Below are 20,095 nucleotides of genomic sequence, written 5' to 3' on the forward strand. Positions count from 1 at the left end.
TTTGATACATTTCCATTCAATTAATACAAATACACACCTTTTCATTTTTTAGCAAAATTGGGATATTAAATAGTTTATTACATTTGTAAGCGTGTCACCCATAATAACTTTTTCAATATATGGTTGCAAAATCTGCCATTACATGAATGTATTATAGCTGACTTAACTATTCCTCTATTGTCCTATTCAAAATGCAAGATAGACAAATTAATTTTAATGTAACAGAATAGGAAAGACCATTGCTATGGTTTCAGAATACTGTAACTAACCTTTCAGACACTACCACTTGTCAGGTTTTGGTGTGATACCAAGGAAGAATGTCCGTAATTATTTGAAAAGGTTATTTCAATTCTCTGACCTTTCCCAATGATATAACCGTGTGAAACCAGATTTTCTGCATATACAACCCCCAAAACAACCTATCCCGACAGATGGATTACAGAAGCAGATATGAGAACCCAGCTATTTTCTATCAAAGCTGGTTATGAAACAGATTCACAAAAATGGAAAATAATGTCACTCTTCTCACTAAATTTTTTTTTGGCTTTCATTTTTAAAAATCACTAAAGAGATATAAATAAATAAAACAATGTCAAACATTCATCTCATACTTCTTTTGTTTTAGGAAGGTTATTCTTCATTATAAATGGCCTTTTTATTAGTATGTAACAGGTTTATTATTATGGTTGTTATTTTTAGGTGAACTTTTAAAATTTCTCAGTTTTAATTTTTAACATAGTAAAATATCAATAGATAGAACCAAAAAAAAGTTCTTTAAGATTCTCGAATACTTTTTAAAACAGTGTAAAGGGGTCCTGAGGTCAAAGAGACTGAGACCCAGTAGGTAACAGAATAAAGAGTTTAACAGATAAATAAGTCCACTGACATTGTGTTTGCTTGTTACTGACTTCTGCTTAAAAAGAGACTGCTCCGAGACGTTGAGCAGATCAGCGGCAGCTTTCTTGGGTAGACTTCTTCCTCTTCCGGCCACATTTAGTCTCTGAATAATGAGGCCCCCAAATACTTGATCCATTTCACCATTCTATATGAAAATACTTTTCCAAGCAGATACTGCAGGCTTGTGAGGAAACAGCGCCCCCAAGAATCGGAGATGCAGATCTCTCACCCGACTACCTCACCACTTATTTGTTTAAAAAAAAAATTAAGATAAAATATTATCAAACTATTTTTGCTGCGGTAAGGGCAAACTGATTCAGATGGCGGTATCTGAAATACACTTATCTCCATGGTTAATCATCACCTATTTTTACTTCCTCCCACCCGAATTGCACAAGTTAATTCTGTGAATTCTGCAGGGCAAATGGCACCAGTTTCCTTCCACCTGTTAGTGCCCAGCTCTCAAGAGAAATAAGAAAACACCCATTTATTTCCTGTTACAGGTTTACTTTCTAATCAGTAATAATCCAGCTGAAATGCCCAAAATTATTATAACTGTACAGATATTTCTAATATTTCAAGAACAAGAATCCTAATATACCATTGTCCTACTCTTCCATATATAGTATTTTCTACACTTTCATCCTAAAACAACAAAATGGTCATACTTGAAAACCTGGGCTGGGCTGGGCTGGGCTGGGCTGGGCTGGGCATGGTGGCTCACGCCTGTAATCCCAGCTACTTGGAAGTCTGAGGCAGGAGGATCACTTGAGCCCAGGAGTTCAAGACCAGCCTGGGCAACACAGCAAGACCCTGTCTCTAAAAAATCAATTTAATTCTTTCAAAAATTGGGCTGAAAATTAAAACAAACTCTTTCATTAAAACACGTATTTACTGAGTGTATAGCATGTGCCGGGCATATGTCTGGACACTGAGGATAAAGCAGTAAAGCTCTCTGCCTCATGGACTTACTTATCATAGCTTATTTTCTACTGGGGGAAGCAGGCATTTGACAAAGGAGTAGCAATGAAGTGTGCTGGGTTTTAACAGAGGAAGCCGAGGTCACCATGAGAACAGACCATGGAAGTCCAGGGAGAGCATGTGATGAAATGCAGTCCAAGGGAGAACCCTCGACAGACATAGGCACGTGGGCTTGGAGCACAAGATGGGCCAGAAGAAGAAGAAAGATGGGGCTCAAGCCTGGGGTTAGGGCACAGATACAAACCCAGACTCGCCAGGTAATGGGTGAGGCCAAGTGCTGAAATAGAGGACACCGAGGAAGAACCAGGTCAATGGATCAGAGAAAACAAGGCGATCTGTTAGACTCACTGCATTTTAGATACCTGCAAAGCATGCAAGCCTATGAAGGATGCCCTGACGCAGGTGCTTGAGCTCACAAGTTAGGTAAGGGCTGGATATGTAGATGTGAGAGCCAAAATCCTACAACAAACGAAGCGGCTGAAACTGCTGATATTCCTCAGCAGGGTGGCAAAAGTGTCCTCAAAATACCCAAATATAAAGGGGTGGGGAGAGGAAGAGGAGGCTGCAAAGGAGGCTGAAGGGGATAATCGAGAGGGAGAAGGAAACCCAGGGGAGGGTGTCTCAGGCACTCAGAGGGCAGGGAGATGTTTCACAGAGGAGGATGCGCTCCACAGTGGTAAATCCCAGCTAGCAAAGGCTGCTGAGAGGCCAAGCAGGAACACAACCGAAGGGCCCTGTGGAACTCGCAGCAGGGCGGACATAAGACCTCTCTGCAGTGCTGGCTTCGTGGGCATGGGACCTTCACAGCCCCTATGCCCGAGGGGCCCCATGCTTCATTTAGTGCTTTGCTGCTACCATCTTGAAATTCTTAATTTTTGAACAAAGAACCCTGTATTTTCACTTTGCACTGGACCCAGAACATTTTGCAGCCAATCCTGACCCTCTGGTATCAGTTTCACTAAAGTAGCAGAGATAAAAAACAGAATCTAGTGGATTGAGGAGTGAAAAGGGAATGAAAAAATAAGTAGGTAGCAGAGTGACTTTAACGTGATCCCACATTCCTCTCCTCCTACTGTTCACTTCTCACCTGCTTCTAACAACAGAAGATGGCAAAGGTGATGAGATGTCACTCCTGTGATGCCATCATGGTGCAATCTTCCACCCTTGCCAGCTGTAAGGAAGTAAGGACCCACGTGGCATGGGACTGCAGGCTGCCCATGTCCCACAACTGCAGGGAAATGAATTCTGCCCATGACCTGGGGAGCCTGGAAACACTCTTCCTCAGATGAGCCTCTGATGAGACCACAGCCCTGGCGCCCACATGGACAGGAGCCTGGTGAGATCCTGAAGCACAGAAACCAGCTAGGCTGTGCCCGGGCTCCTGACCCACGGAACTGGTGAGGGAACCAACACAGGTTGTTCATGATACTGAGTGTGCAATCATTTGCTGTGTAGCAGTAGGTAATAGTACAAGGCAGAAAGTAGAACATGCTCTCAAAACATTTAATCAAGAGAAGGGGAGAGAAAGTGGTCGCTGAAAGAGAAGAGTTCCAACAAGGGCTTGGGTTCTGTTTTTGTCTTAAGATAGGAGAGACCTGAGCACTTGTAAATGCTAATGAGAAGGAAATACCAGGAGAGAGGTTTAAACCGGAGGTTGGAGAGAATGGTGGTACAGAAATGGATTTCTAGAGAATAGGATTCCTCTTTCACTATAAACAGAAAAATGAGAAAAGTACAGGTCCAGGAGCAGGTGGATTTGCAAAGGGGCAGTGGAAAGGTCAGAGAATGGCCTTCGCACGACTGTCCCGTGAACTGTGGAAAGATCATCTGCTGAGAGTGAAATGAGAGGAGGAGGGATGGGCTGAGTATGAACCTAGAGATTTAAGAAGTGTGGAGGAGGTTGGAAAAGTCATTATGGAGAGGAAGAGGGTTGAGGAGGAAAATCTGATTTCCAGGCAGTGTTGAGGCCCTGGTGAGGCAGATATCAGGATCACAGGGATGCAACTGTGTAACTTTCCCTGGCAGAACTCAGAAGTCCAGGGACAGGCATGGGTGGGCCGCCCAATCCTCTAGGACAGTGAAGGAAGGGATTCCAGCGTGTTGACAAGCGCGTCGCTGAAACGCTGGAATTCAAAAGCAGAGGCAAAGTCCAGCAGGAGCAGAGGGGTTGGAAAGGGACCTGGAATGGGAAAAATCTGATGTTCTTATGGTAATCTGTCAGCTAAGCTGAAGGATAAAGCTTCTGGTGAGTGGGATCTCTGGATTTCAGCTCAGAAGCGGTTTCTGGTATTAACAGTGGCTTTTTTAGGGTAACCTCCTCCTCCTAGTTTGAGCACTGAAAGTCCTGTGTCCTGTGAAACTCCTTAGTCCTCAGACTGAACATCCCCATCCCATAAAGCTCCAGCCGCCACTCCAGTCTCAGGCAAACCAAGCTGATCACTCAGCTCCAGCTGCCATGGTGTCCCCGGCGAGCTTTAACAAATACTGACCTGACTGCGAGCCAGGGGCCAAAACTTTTCAATGAACGAAAGAGGAGCTATGACCAGGAAATGCTAGAACCGAGGGTAGAGGACAGAATACGACTGAGACAAGGCTCAAAGAAGCAGCGAGGGGAAGGGTCATGACCTAAAAGTGGCCATAAGGGCCATCTGAGCCCTGCCTCCAGATCCCATGGCACACACCGGGTGGGAGAAGGTGTACTCCCATTCCCAAGGGAGCCGAGGCAGCAGTGAACTTGGAGAGCAGCTCTCAGTTAGACCAGGAGGTGAAGATACTGGGGGAGGAGGAGGCTGGCTGATGATCCCAGGGTTAGACCAGGAGATGAAGATACTGGGGGAGGAGGAGGCTGGCTGATGATCCCAGGGTTAGACCAGGAGGTGAAGATACTGGGGGAGGAGGCTGGCTGATCTCAGCATTAGATCAGGAGGTGAAGATACTGGGGGAGGAGGAGGCTGGCTGATCCCCGGGTTAGACCAGGAGGTGAAGATACTGGGGAAGGAGGCAGCACGGGAGCTGGCTGATCCCAAGGCAGGAGCGCAGCACCTGGTGGAAGAGGCTGGAAGGAAGGGAGGCTGGGTGGGGTCGAAGGGGGAGGCAAAGAGCAGTCCCAGGAGCCTGGAAGGAGCAGGAGGGGCAGGGCATGAGGGTGGGATCCTAAATCCCAGAATCATCAGCAACATAATAAATGGCAACTCCAGGGGAGCTGGCGTCTGACGATGTCTGTGGGACACAGTGCATAGGTGAATTTTAACACACTTAGACTGCTATTTGGTATAATGACATGTTTATCCTGAAGAAATGAAGTTAGGAATTTTCTGAGCTACAGAATGAATTTTTTGGTTCTCATCGAAAAGTCCGTTGCTCTTGGAACTCAATTCTCAGAGGTTTGTTTCACAGATCATCATCCTCGTTCTGATGTTTCTTCAAACCTTTGCCCACCCTCGAGTCTCCTTAAATTCCTCATATTCCACAAATGATGCGTGTTTGTTATCTGAATCCAGAAAACCCTCGTGGGTTTGCAGATAAAACTGCCAATAACCGATATAGAAATAGAGAGTGTAGAAAATATTTCTTGACAATAAAATCAGAAGGAAGATTCGAGTTATCCTATCCCCATGGAAGGAAGCGGAAGGTACATGTTGTGTTGTGGTGAGCTGCAGTTTGCATTGTGCACGTGTGTATGTGTGCATGCATGCGTGCACACGTGTTACGTTAAGATCATAACATCTGGTGATCTATATTGTTCCAGCAAAAACTTTAGCATCATTTAGAAAAAAATATAGCAGAAAAAAAAATCCCTGAACTCAAGAAACACAGGTACTTCTGTTGAGTGTACCCTTCCTCTTAAGTTTTGGGGAAGATGGAAATAGGCCAGGACTGGAGGTGTGAAGCCCCCACACAGTCAGCTCACAGGTCAGCAGAAGTGACAGGTACTCCAGACTTGAGAACTTGAGGGAAACCAAGGGTCCTCTGTCTCTTCTCTGACATAATCAAGTTCTTTCTTCCCTTCTTCCTCCTCAATGCAAGGCAGTGCTTCCCCAAACAAGATATGGGACTCTCGCGCCTACTGAGACGGGCAGAGAGCCTCACAGGTGTCAACAGTTTCGAGAACCTTGCCCAGCCTCAGCCAACAACCAACCAGGCAGGCTGGGCGAGCCCAGAGGTTCCCGGAAACCAGAAACTAGGGCAGAAACACCCAGCAACTCAGGCCATTTTCTAAAACAGAGCTACCAATAAATATATATTTATAAATCACTGTCACAAGCCATAGAAAGGGAATGCTTTTATAAATTAAAGCATCCAAATGTTAAGCCGATATTACTTTGGATAGCATTTATCACTGCTACAGAAAAAAAATTGTATGTAAATAAATGTGAATGCAAACAAGGTAAATAAGTGCCCTATGTTAATATAAGTGTAGCCCATATTTTTTCTGAAATGAAACGACACTGAAAATGCACCTACCAAAAAAATGTGTGGGGTGTGTGTGTGTGTGTGTGTGTGTGTGACCTGTTTGTCTAGGTCAACATTAGATTTTTACCCAATATTTTTACCCAGTCTGTGTACACCAAGGCCCAGCAGGGCAGGGTGGTTACACAGTGTATGTAGCAAGACAAGCCATAGCCACTGCAAGAATGACTGCCCAAGAGGAAGGCGAGCATTTAAATCTCCTTAGACAGGTACCGACAGGGACTGGAAATGCTATTTCCACTGTGGTCACCCAAGACATTCTCTCCCTAATCCTAACCAAGAAATAAGAAGCAAATTAAAGGCTGGGTGCCGTGGCTGATGCCTATAACCCCAGCGCTTTGGGAGGCCGAGGTGGGTGGATCGCTTGAGGTCAGGAGTTCAAGACCAGCCTGGCTAACATGGTAAAACCTCATCTCTACTAAAAATACAAAAATTAGCTAGGCGTGGTGGTGGGTTCCTATAATCCCAGCTACTTGGGAGGCTGAGGCAGGAGAATCACTTGAACCCCAGAGGCAGGGGCTGCAGTGGCCTAAGATCGTGCCACTGCACTCCAGCCTGGATGACACTCCAGCCTGGATGACAGAGTGAGACTCCATCTCAAAAAAAAAAAAAAAAAGAAGCAAATTAAACTCAGCACATATTAGTGTTTTGTTGTGATCACGTGTTCATATATATATATATATCCACAACTACAAGGGAGGAGGTAAAGGCAATGAGCAGAATGCTTTCAAATCAAGAGTTATTTTGCTAAAATCAAATACGTCTCAGCTCAGGCTGCTACAACAAGCTGCCATAGGCTGGGGGCCTTAAACAACACTTGTCTATTTCTCACAATTCTAGAGGCTGGGAAATCCAGGATCAAGGTGCCGGCAGATCAGGTGTCTGGTGAGGGCTCCCTTCCTGACTGGCACACAGCCACCTTCTGGCCGTGTCCTCACATGGTAGACAGCAGAGAGAGTGAGGAAAAAGCTCTCCTGTGTCTTCTCCTGGAAGCGCTAATCCCATTCTCAGGGGCTCTGCCCTCGTGACCTAATCAGCTCCCCAAGGCCCCTCCTCCTAAAACCATAAGGGGTTCAGATTTCAACATATGCATTTTGGGGGTGACACACACTTTCAGACCATAACCAGTACTTCAAAATATATTGATCAGGCCTACAATCTTCACTAGATAGTCAAACTTTACTGGAAATAGATATCTTCAGAGAAAATGCATAATTATAAGGATCCTAGACACTTAATAGACCATGGATAAAATCCTGCAGATAAAAGTTAGTGAATCCAAAAAGATTTCTTAAAAAGCTAAGTAAAGGGCGACTCATCCAGAGTTTGACAGACACGGTTGGCATCTGAAGAAATTTTAGGAAAAAAAAAGTAGTTCACAACTGCATAAGACACAGCCTGCTCCAAAGCTCTCTTCCTGGCAAAGACACACTATTCAACACCGCTCACTACAACAACATATAATTTTTATTTAGTCTCATACAGGTTGGCTGTTCTGTTAACAAGTCTAAGTTCACACAACATTTTCTAGAGGAGGACTAAATTATTCAACAGCCCCAGAAAGGTCCCAGTGCTTATTCTCACCTCAGATATCTATTTTCTTCTTTATGTTTCAATCATGAGCATTTAAGGTGGTGAAAAATCATCCTTTAGCAAGAGAAGAGTTAGCCCAGGAAGTCATCCCCATCCCTGTTACCCATCAAGGCCTAAGTGACAAACGGTTACACAGACTGACCTAACCTCACCTCGGTAGACACCGTCAGGCTCCTCAAGTCCAAGGTAGCAAATAAGATTGCAGTAAGAATGCACCTTCTGACTGCGGTAGTTCCTTAGAGCAGTGAAGAAGAGCACCCAAAATAAGAATTAACCATCCCCTAAAGAGCTCTCTTTCTGGATATGTCAAAAGAGCCACAGTTCAAGTTCAAAGAGAAACACTCTAGCAACTTCTGAAAGCAGGAACTGTGTGCAACTGAATGACCTCATCCGGCACAGCAGCCAGAGAAAACAATGAAAAACAAACCATACCAACTCTGGTACCAGTTACTGACCTTCCAGACCAAGGGATCGTGCTGGTGGCACTGGTAAAATGTACTTGTATGTAAAAAAATCGGCTCCTCTACTTGTAAGCAAATATGCACGCAAGACCTCTCCCGCCCTACCATCCCCATTCCGACACTCACACAACCTGACTGCAGGAAGCATGCGTGAGTCAACCTCCAACTGGAGGAGGCCAAGTTCTCGCACTTCTTAGAGCATCAACACAACACCTACAGCACGGAGGCCTGAGACCAATCAGAATGGCCCTCCTGAGGCTGGGATTCATGGCATCACAGCCCACTTCATAAAACGTGCTGAGAATTTTCTGTAAGGAAGGGCTGTGTTTAATACAGCAGAAGACAGGTACAGTGGTGTGCACCTGTGGTCCTAGCTATTCCAGAGGATCACCTGCACTCAGGAGTTTGAGGCTGTAGTGTACTACGATCACATCTGTGAATAGCCACTGCATTCCAACCTGGGTGACAGAGAGACCCCGTCTCTTTAAAAAATATATATATATTTTTTTACATATATCTTTATACATATTTATATATATTAGAGTGGGTATATATATGCATATATACACACATATGTATATATACAAATACAGATATATATTTATACATGTATCTTTATATATATGTATATATATTAGAGTGGAAAAACATTACAAGTAGAAGGGACTTGAGTTCCAGTCCCAATTCTGCCCAACTATATCTGTATGATCTCTGGGCTGAAGGATCATCCCCTCAAAAACAAGGAGTTTCCTTCCAGTTCTAGATTGTTATTACTAAATTATTAGGAAATAGCAAATATATTTCAAAGCAATAAGTATGAAATTACCATTGCAAAGGCACATACAGATGCCCATTTGGTGACATCTGGCCCATAAGTACATTTCAACTCCTGCACCAAGCCCAGTGCATGGCAGACACCAGCTACCTCCCAGTGCCGCTGCCCTGCTCAGTCAGTGCACTGTGGAGAGAAACAGGCTCGGTGGAAAGCTCTGAAAACTGCTATGGTTTGACTCTGTCCCCCAAAGTTCATATGTTGAAATGTAATCTTCAATGCAACAGTGATGAGGCCATGAGGGCTCCACCCCATGAATGGATTAATGCTGTTATCGTGGAAGTGGCTTATAAAATGGAAGAGTTCGGCCCCCTTCGTCTCTTGCCCTTCCACCTTCCACCATGGGATGACGCAGCAAGAAGGTCCTCGCCAGATGCAGGCCCTCAACCTTGGACTTCCCAGTCTCCAGAACTATAAGAAACACATTTTTGGCTGGGTGCGGTGGTTCACACCTATAATCCGAGAACTTTGGGAGGCCAAGGCAGGAGGATCACTTGAGGTCAGGAATTCAAGACCAGCCTAGACAACCAACATGGTGAAACCCCATCTCTACTAAAAATACAAAAAAAAAAAAAAAAATTAGGAGGGCATGGTGGAACATGCCTGTAGTCCTGGCTACTCGGGAAGTAGAGGCAGGAGAATCACGTGGGCCCCAGAGGCAGAAGTTGCAGTAGGCCGAGATCACACCACTGCGCTCCAGCCTGGGCAACTCCATCTCAAAATAAATAAATAAGTAAATAAGTTCCTTTTCTTTGTAAATTACCCAGTCTGTGGTATTCCATTACAGCAGCACAGAACACACTACAACAGTGTCTATAAACAATGCTGTTCGACTCACACTTGATTCACTTGGATTCCTTCCAAATGATGAAGGAAGGAAGGAAGGGAGGGAGGGAGGGAGGGAAGGAGGGAGAGAGGGAGGGAGGGAAGGAGGGAGAGAGGGAGAGAGGGAGGGAGGGAGGGAGGGAGGGAGGGAGGGAGGGAGGGAGGGAAGGAAGGAAGGAAGGAAGGAAGGAAGGAAGGAAGGAAGGAAGGAAGGAAGGAAGGAAGGAAGGAAACAAACAAACAAACAAACTAGGGCCCAGGAGTTCATCTGCTCTTTCTGCTCCTTCTCTCATGATCTATCCTTCCCATGACACAGGAAATATTTTGGCGCTCTCAACATGAAATGCCACAAGACCACGTTAGATACTTAGGGGTTCAGCTTCCCCCTGCTTATAAAAAAATGCAAAATATCAGCTCAGTAAGAACAGGATTTGGTTCAATACACAAACACTATGGAATATGCATGCCACCCTCAGAAAAAATACTGAATTAGTATTTAATAAATAGATAACAAGGTGATATTTCCTCAGGCATCCAGAAACAGTTATTCCCAACTGAATCTGTAAGAGTGAACTGTTACTCTTTACATTCTGTACCCTGAGACATATATGTATGCACGGTGGATATAATTTATTCAATATCTCAAAGCTGAACCCTGGTTTTGTTGTTTTAACCTACACATTGCTAAGAAGGATCTTCTGTAGGACATTGTGCAGACCGGTACAAAAGCGCCCTGGGCAAACAACATTTGGGAAACACGGCCCTCACCTACACTTGCAGAGTTCCTGCCAACTAGGAGTTTCCGCTGTCACCCAAGTCTCAGTACAACACCGTTGTGGCTGATCACAACTGTCCACCTCTCGGCAGCCAATCAGACTAGCAGACCAGACATACTGTTTTTATCCAATGGAACACAACTGGCCAAGAGAGTAGAGATGAGAAAAGGCTTAGCACACAGACCTCTCACAGATTATTAGTATATTTTAGTCAACTCCTAGAAAAAGAATTATGAAATTATACTGTTAATATGAAGGGTAGGAAATAAAATTACTTGATTTTTAATAACATTACATCACACTTTTCCCCAAAACATCACCACCCCTGACACAAGTCATATATGGCCCTATAAATTCTGTATGAAGATGGTGAAATCTCTTCCTAATTTGTGTATAATTGGCCACAGCTAGCAAATAACAGGATGATTGAATCCAGACCTGTTTATTCCAAAAATCATATTACTCTAGGCTACAGTGTGCCCCATTGGAGAACACACCAGGAAAAGAAATATGACCTCCTTTATTAACAGTCTTTCATACTGACCTTTAATGAAAACACTGACTTTGCTGACCGGTGGGAAAGTAGCTCATAAAACTAAGTTATCTGTATGAATCAATAATAAGCACTAAAGGCACTGAGCTTCCTGCACTGAATAAAGCAGGTGGCATATTATTTAGAATTTCTAGTTTAAGTAGCTTGTACTTCCCTGTACTAGGGATCACATGCTAAAGCAGTTTTTTTTTTTTTTTTTTTTTTTTTTTTTTTTTTTTTTGAGATGGAGTCTCGCTCTGTTGCCCGGGCTGGGGTGTAGTGGTGCACTCTTGGTTCACTGCAGCCTCCACCTCCCAGGTTCAAAAGATTCTCCTGCCTCAGCCTCCTGAGTAACTAGGATTACAAGCTCGTGCCACCACACCAGCTAATTTTTGTATTTTTAGTAGAGAAGGCATTTCACCATGTTGACCAGGCTGGTCTCGAACTCCTGACCTCAAGTGATCTGCCTGCCTCAACCTCTGAGAGTGCTGAGATTACAGGTGTGAGCCACTTCACCCGGCCAAGAAGCTTTTCAATGGAGAGCAATACAAACACAGCCAAGAAAAGGCACTGTGTGATGGCCTGGACACCAAGGGAACACCATACATGTCACAAAGGAGCTCACGTAGGCACAGGGGCCCAGGGAAACCTAACATCTAAAGGATCTTTAGGGTACGGCTTCCAAACTTTTCTGACAGCCACTGACAACCAGAAAAAAACATTTTACATCACAATGCAGACAGACACATGTGTGCCCGGGCTCACAAAACAACACGAATACCTCATATGGGCACACATTTCCTAATCTACTTTATGTTTTAAAATGCAGGCTGTCACCCTCAGTATAAAAACACTGAGTCAGATCCAGCAAGGGATAAATGAATAAGCAGTGTGGTCTATCCATACAAGACAGATATTAGGCATTTTTCAGCCTTAAAAAGGAAGGAAATTGTCACACATGCTACCACATGGACAAACCTTGAAGACATCACGCTAAGTGAAATAAGCCAGTCACAAAAAGACAAGTACGGTATGATTCCATTTATATGAGCTCCCTGGAAGAGTCAAACTCACAGAAAGTAGAATGCTGCTTCCCAGGGGCCGGGAAGAGAAGGGAATGGGAAGGAATTGTATTATGGGTACTCAGTTTTGGTTTGGGATGATGAAAAAGTTCTGGAGATGGATGGTGGAGATGGCTGCACAACAGTGTGGTTAAAATTGTTTACCTTGTTATGCATATTTCACCACGATTTTTTAAAACGCCACTAAAGTTGGCCAGGCGCAGTGGCTCACAACTGTAACCCCAGCACTTTGGGAGGCCGAGGCGGGCAGATCACGAGGTCAAGACTTCGAGACCAGCCTGGCAAACATGGTGAAACCCCATCTCTACTAAAAATACAAAAATTAGCTGGGTGTGGTTGTGGGCACCTGTAAACCCAGCTACTCGAAGGCTGAGGCAAGCGAATCGTTTGAACCCAGGAGGCGGAGGTTGCGGTGAGCAGAGATCATGCCATTGCACTTCAGCCTGGGCGACAGTGCGAGACTACGTCTCAAAAACAACCACCACCACAAAAAGCCACTGAGTTAGAAAGCAGTGAACAATGGGGAAACGCTCACAAAATTACGGCTTTCTGTACTATGTGATGTTGGCAAAACTATCACAATTGGAAAGAAACATTTACGGTAGTATTCTGTGGCATCAGAATCCTAACAGTGCAAATACATCTTTGTATTCTATTTTTTTTTTCTATCTATAAAACAGGAACAAGGATATTTACTACAAAATGAAAGAAGATCGCAATGCTCAAAAACTATTTTGTTAGAAAAGTTGAGAATACCATGAAAACCTAGTAAGAACAGAAATGATCAGATCCCTGAATAGAGAAGGGGTATTTTATTAGATTAAATCTTCCCAGAGTATTTGGGATCAGCAATGTGCCTCTATTAAACACGATGAGAAAACAGAAACATTAATTTCCAGCAGCTCAGAAAAAAATATAATAATGCACGACTTTTTTTGATCAATAATTGTTTCTTCATGTTGTCAATGTATGCTTACAAGGAAGTTTCTCTATTCAAACACTTCCATTCACTGACAGAACACTGCTTATGATGAAATCTTACAGAAAATATGCAAATGCCTTTTATGGTTGGAATATGCCTCCTTGCCTCACAGGGCCCAACTGAGAAAATATTCTAATTGCATATTCTCAACATGTAACTTACAAAGGTGTTTCTCTGTCAAATCCTTCCATTCCCTGACAGAAAACAGTTTATGATACATCTTAAAGAAAGTATGCTCACATTTGCATTTTATTGCTGGATTTTTCTGCTTGGCCTCATGGGGCCCAATGGAGAAAGAATCATGTTCTAATAACGTATTCTCGATGTGTGCTTACAAAGCTGTTTCTCTGTCAAACTCCTCCATTCACAGAAAGAAAACAGCTTCACGTGAATCTTTACAAAAGCGAGCTTACGTTTGCCTTTTATAGCTACATATGTAAACTTGCATAGTACAAAGAAAAAAAGTGCTAGTTTTCAAAACTGTTTCTTTTTAAAAACTGGATTTCCAAAGGTATACAGATCCATATCAGAGTGTTAGCCCCTGATTTTCAGGTTGAGATCCTAGGATTTCAGCTCCCGAGATGGCAGGAGAGGCCTTGCTCTCTGACGCTAATCTCAGCTCATTTCCAAGTGCCAAGCCTTGAAACTCAGAACTGCAAACCTCTGTTCACATTAATAACCATGATGAAGTAGGCCCAATGTTTTTAACCCCCAATGTGAACAAAAGTATTTACTTATAATCTAGTTTTCTGTGCATTTGCCAATACTGAAGTCGTTTCCCTTTAAAATAAACATTTTTGGACAGTTAATACTTCTGTAACTGTAGTCAGCCAGGAAATACATTGAATCACATGAAGCTTTTTATTAAAGGTGGTATGGCTAATGCCACCTAAAAATGGCTCCCTTCCCCCAGTTCTTCCCAATGGAACTTAGTCCTAAGGCTGACACCCATTTTCATGTTTAAATAAGAGCTTCACAGGCTCTCAACCTTTACATTCACAGCCAGTCCGTGCAGGTACAAAGCTTTCTTTCCATTTGGAAAAGTTCATTAAATGAAATGAAATGGTAATGGCTCCGCTTTCAAGCAGAATGAGCAACTACGCTAACATTTCTGTTCATTGCAAGCAGGTTCCAGCCTCCCTAATGATAGGAAGTTCCCTGAGGGCGAATATCCTGCACTTATCTGTGCCCTGGATGCTGGATCCTTCACGTGGAGCTGAACAAACATGAGCTGAATTAATACATTCCACAAACTCAATCCAGTCTCACTCATCTGTCTTCACTCTGCCAAACTTCTTTGAGTAATTTCCTCAACGTTAGAAATACAGTGAAGAAAAGTCTAGAATAAACAAGGTGCTTCCCTATCACGAATGCCCATTTCCCTTGGAGATTCTGAAATAACACCATTGGCTTATAAATATGACAAGTCTTCACTGGGGGAAAAAAAGAAACCCATCAGACTTGCCGAGAGAGGGGATCTGGCCACATTGCTCACTTTCTGGTCCTGTTTATAGAGTGAGTGATAGCAGTCTTCATTTGCGACCTATTTTCTGGAGTCCGGAAGCAGCTACCGGCCATTCAGAAGGCAAGAAGACCTCATCAACTGCACCCTCAGTCACAAGAAAGAATTATTTACTCGGGAATTCCTGTTCGGCAAAAGAAAAACAGAACTATTTAAGAAGAGATTAGAACAAGGAAGAATGGGGCAGAACAGTATGCTTATCATGCCTGGCAAATCATTGCTGGGAACAATGACAATCAAATTTTAATCTAAAGAATGCTGCAAGTTAGTTCACCTGTGGTTTATCACTACCCCAAGCACCGATTACTCAATCAGAGTCTCCAAAAAGTACAGCACATTTTCGTTCAAACGCAGACGAAAAACGACAGCCTTGTTCACATTTCACTGTAAGACTTTACCAAAATTATAATGAAGAAAAAAAAAAAAAAGCTACACTCCTTTTCTATTAATATATACAAGCCTCTCAGGAAAATCCCCGGTGACAAACACCTAGAAAAAACCCATTCGTTGTAAGAAGCACTTGGCTCAAGTCCATAAATTGATTTTCTAAGATGTTATCTTAATTTGCTTCTGAAATAATTACCAATTTGACATACCAATTGTGAAAATTAATTTCTTAAAATGTTAGCTTATCCACAGAAGGGTCAGCCAGCTAAGCATCATTTGGAAGCACCCATACCAACAAGTAGAATTCCTTGAACAGAGGAAGGCACTGAGTCTGTGAATGAAAACAAACTAAACTCCCTTGGAAACAGCAATGCTGAAGAAACCGTATTTCAATCTTCAGAAGCCAGTTACCTGGTTGCTGTAAAGCAGTGCATATTTAAAACCTCTATTGCAAAGTAACGAAAATCTCACAATTAGAATCAACAGAGGAAACCAGTGAGAAGGTCATCTCAAAACGGTTCCTACCTCTCTACCCAGCTGGCAACTTCCCTAAAACTGCAACCCTGGGCTTTATCAAACAAAGAAATGGAAATTCTACTTAAGTAAATCCAGAAATTTCCGTTTGTTGCATTACCCAAGTAAAAGCACACAAGGGCAACAGAATTTCAAAACCAAGTTGGTTACTCAATACCCCATATTAGGAGATAAGAGGAGGATAAAACTGTTCTGTCATTCACTAGTTCCTTCCAAAGAAGATTTGGAGTGTGTTAAAAGTCTTACATGTCTCACGCCTGTAATCCCAGCATTTGGGAGGCTGAGGTGGACACATCACTTGAAGTCAGGAGTTCGAGACCAGCCTGGCCAATATGGTGAAACCCTGTCTCTACTAAAAATACAAAAATTAGCCAGGCATGATGGTAGGCACCTGTACTCCCAGCTACTTGGGAGGCTGAGGCTGGAGAATCGCTTGAACCCAGGAAGCAGAGGTTGCAGTGAGCTGAGATCATGCCACTGCACTCCAGCATGGGCATTACAGCAAGACTCCGTCTTAAAAAAGTCATACATCCAACTAGGTAAATAAAATAGCATTAGAAAGCCAGGCCAGGTGCGGCGGCTCACGCCTGTAATCCCAGCACTTTGGGAGGCTGAGATGGGCGGATCACGAGGTCAGGAGATCAAGACCATCCTGGCTAACACGGTGAAACCCCGTCTCTAATAAAAATACAAAAAAAATTAGCCAGGTATGGTGGTGGACGCCTGTAATCCCAGCTACTTGAGAGGCTGAGGCAGGAGAATGGCATGAACGCAGGAGGTGGAGCTTGCAGTGAGCCGAGATTGTGTGCCACTGCACTCCAGCCTGAGTGACAGAGCAAGAATCCATCTGAAAAAAAAAAAAAGTCAAGGCCACCCTACAAAAGAAACAGCAAGTGTTATAACACAAGGGCTAATAGAAATTTCCAGATCTCTGTATTAAGTGTGGTTTTGAGCTTCCTGGGGGGCCAGGACCAAAAATAAAAACGTACATACTATACATTCTTAGAAAAAAAAATAAGTATCCATCTTCGCAAGGAAAAGAAAAAAATATCATGACATGATCGTCTAAAAGAAGTTTTCCACATGGAATGTTACACAAGGAACAACGCACTACAGCATGGATAAAAGCCTTTATTCATTCATGCCAAATAAAAGCACACTGAACACATGGCTGTTTTTTATTAAAAAAAAAAAAAAAAAAAAACCTGTCGAGGGCCAAAGGCACAGGATTATGCCTAGCCTTTAATTCACTAGTCTTTAAATCATTTTAATTCACTGAAAGAAAACGCCAGCAGAATCCTCACACTTGGCCTCCCAGGATCCTAACTTCATACCAAGATGGAACTTAATGTATTCAGCAGAACATTCTTCCCAGAGATCATTTCCTTCTGTTGGCGTATTGAGAGCACAGTGATTAAAAAATTAAAACCTCCAGAACTCTTACTCTGTTGCTTTGGTAAGTTCAATAAGCAGTCTCACCAGGCTGAATGCACCTGAAGTTACAGCAAATCAGAGCAAGAACTAAAGTAAATCTGCTGCTGGAAACAGCAAGTACAAAACCCAAAGTCTATGGAATGTAGGTTCTAGCTGCCGGGCCTGGGGAGGAGGAGAACAGGCAATTTGTAAATGAGCACACACAGATCTGTAATTGGTCTGGTGCAGTGCTCAGAAGAAAAATAACAGAGCTGAGGAAGAGAGCGCCGCGGGTCAGACGCCGCATTTATAAAGGGTGGCCTGGAGGCCTCTGCAGCGCATCTGGTGCAAGCTTTCCAGAGAGGCATCTGGAGAAACCAGGAGGCCCTGGGCAAGCACGTGAGTCGCTGCTCAGGGAAAACAGCAAAGAAGCCAATGTGGCTGCGGCAGGGTGCCAGGAGGGAAGCGGCTGGAACCCGGGTCAGGCTCAGCTTCAGATGCATTCCACGATTCAAGAAGCAGTCGATTCAAGTCTCAGAGTTCCAGGCCACCGAATGCAGTGGAAACATCAACTGGCCTAAAAGACGTTCGTTCGGAGCCATCCCTGTCACAGCCTCATCCAGCCATCAGGATGTTCCCAGCAGACATCTAACTCTGGCTGCCATCACCAGCAGGTGTCCACACCAGGAGCAGTTTTAAAATTAACGCCCAGCCAGGCGTGGTGGCTCACATTTGTACTCCCGACTCTTTGGGAGATCAAGGCAGGATAACTGTTTGAGGTCAAGCGTTGGAGAACAGCCTGGGCACCAGAGCAAGACCCCATTTCTACAAAAACATAGTAAAACTCAGGTGAGCATGGTGGTGCACACCCACAGCCCCAGCTACACAGGAGGCTGGGGTGGGAGGATCATTTGAGTCCAAGAGTCCGGGGCTGCAGTGAGCTGTGGTCACATTACTGTACTCCAGCCTGGGTGACAGAGCAAGACCATGTCTCGAAAAAATAAAATAAATATAAATAAAATCAATGCCCATTTATCATAAGGAGACATGCTGTACAGAATTTGGTATGATTTAAAATTGTATAGGATGCTTGCCCAAGTTGACAGTTTCAACTTTGGCACATTGTTGACACATTCTTTGCGACAAAAGTTAACACTCTCAGTTATGGCACATTAGAATAAAACCCTGTCTTCAACCATACAGAGTATCAGCAGCAGCCTGTTTGCCATGGGTTACCAAAGGGATCCAAGGTTGCTAGGATACTTCAATTTCAAATATCCTGCTTTGCTATCCCCGTAAATGCACATTTAGTTTTCAAATAATCTACTCTAATCCCAATTTGATAATAAACTGTGACCACACCTCTAGGAGATAAATAATGGTCCTTCTAAAAACAGTACCAGAGCGTGGAAGTGTAAGTTACTGCAACCACATATCCACGTTTTTGGTTTGTTTTGGGTTTTTTGTTTGTTTGTTTTTTTGAGACGGAATCTCGCTCTGTCGCCCAGGCTGGAGTGCAGTGGCGCAATCTCGGTTCACTGCAACTTCTGCCTCCTGGGTTCAAGCAATTCTCCTGCCTCAGCCTCCCGAGTAGCTGGGACTACAGGTGCCCGCCACCACTCCCGGCTAATTTTTTGTATTTTTAGTAGAGACGGGGTTTCACCATGTTAGCCAGGATGGTCTTGATCTCCTGACCTCGTGATCCGCTCCCCTCGGCCTCCCAAAGTGCTGGGATTACAGGCGTGAGCCACTGCACCCAGCCTACCCACATTTTAACACTGTACTGAGTACTTATTCCATGAAGGCACACTACTCATGCACCAACTTTATTACTGTACAACTCTATGAAGAAGGCACTATTATTTTATTGATAAGATGAAACTCGCCAGGCATGGTGGCTTACGCCTATAATCCCAGCATTTTGAGAGGCCAAGGCAGGTGAATCACCTGAGGTCGGGAGTTTGAGATCAGCCTGACCAACATGGTAAAACCCCATCTCTACTAAAAATACAAAAATCAGCCAGGCGTAGTGGCACATGCCTATAATCCCAGCTACTTGGGAGGCTAAGGCAGGAGAATTGCTTGAACCCAGTGGGGCAGAGGTTGCAGTGAGCGGAGATCACATCACTGCACTCCAGCCTGGGTGAAAGAGCAAGACTCTGTCTGAAAAGGAGGGGAGGGGAGGGGAGAGGAGAGGAGGCCAAAACTCAAGTAGGTGATTCCTTTGCCTAAGATCACAAAGCTGGTAAATGGCAGACCTGGAAGGTGGGCCCAGTAGTCTCATTCCAGAGCCTGACGAATCATACTATTACTATTTCTCCATTTAAAGAAACCAGAAAAAGAAAAATTCTTCATCTGGCAGAAGTTACCTGGGGAGACAGAAGAGGACATATCCCTTTTGCTTGGCTAATAGGACAGCCTGTGTCTTATTTAAGAGTCAGGGCACCGGTGGGGTAGAGTCGGAGATGAAGATACTGCAGAGAAAGTAGCTGCTGCTGCTTCTTAGTGACAGATGACATGAAACGCAGGGCTGCAGCACAGACCACAGAACTCTGAAAACAGGACCCAAGCTCACCTTAGCGGGAAGTCACCACCCACTCACCTCCGCCCTTCTAGAGCTGAGTATTCTTTCACCTGTGGAAGTCACAAGCATGTGGCATGGCTCTCCATTTTTAATTTTTTTAAGGAAGTTGTGGCCAGACACATCACCCTACCCCAGTCCTAAAGATAGGGTGGGTGGGGTTGGAGGAAGAAGAGGCTGGGCCTAACTAACCTGGGCACGTCCTTGCCAACATCTGCTGCCAGGAA

General features: G+C 44.0%; 1 protein-coding gene across 9 annotated transcripts in view; it reads right to left on the minus strand.

Moving 5' to 3' along the window:
- Nucleotides 1-20,095, minus strand: part of FAM107B (family with sequence similarity 107 member B) — an 86,784-nt gene that overhangs the window by 45,535 nt on the left and 21,154 nt on the right. Inside the window, exon 2 of one of the 9 annotated variants that reach the window (XM_077945823.1) lies at nt 14,927-15,077. The exons of 7 other annotated variants lie outside the window; for them this stretch is intronic. The gene's annotated coding sequence lies outside the window, so the exon portion shown is untranslated. Of the gene's footprint in view, nt 1-8,093; nt 8,272-14,926; nt 15,078-20,095 lie in introns of those variants that run through there. One more of the 9 variants, XM_015146519.3, reaches the window with a different exon arrangement.

Source organism: Macaca mulatta, chromosome 9 (assembly GCF_049350105.2).
Source record: "Macaca mulatta isolate MMU2019108-1 chromosome 9, T2T-MMU8v2.0, whole genome shotgun sequence".
Taxonomy (NCBI): Eukaryota; Metazoa; Chordata; class Mammalia; order Primates; family Cercopithecidae; genus Macaca; species Macaca mulatta.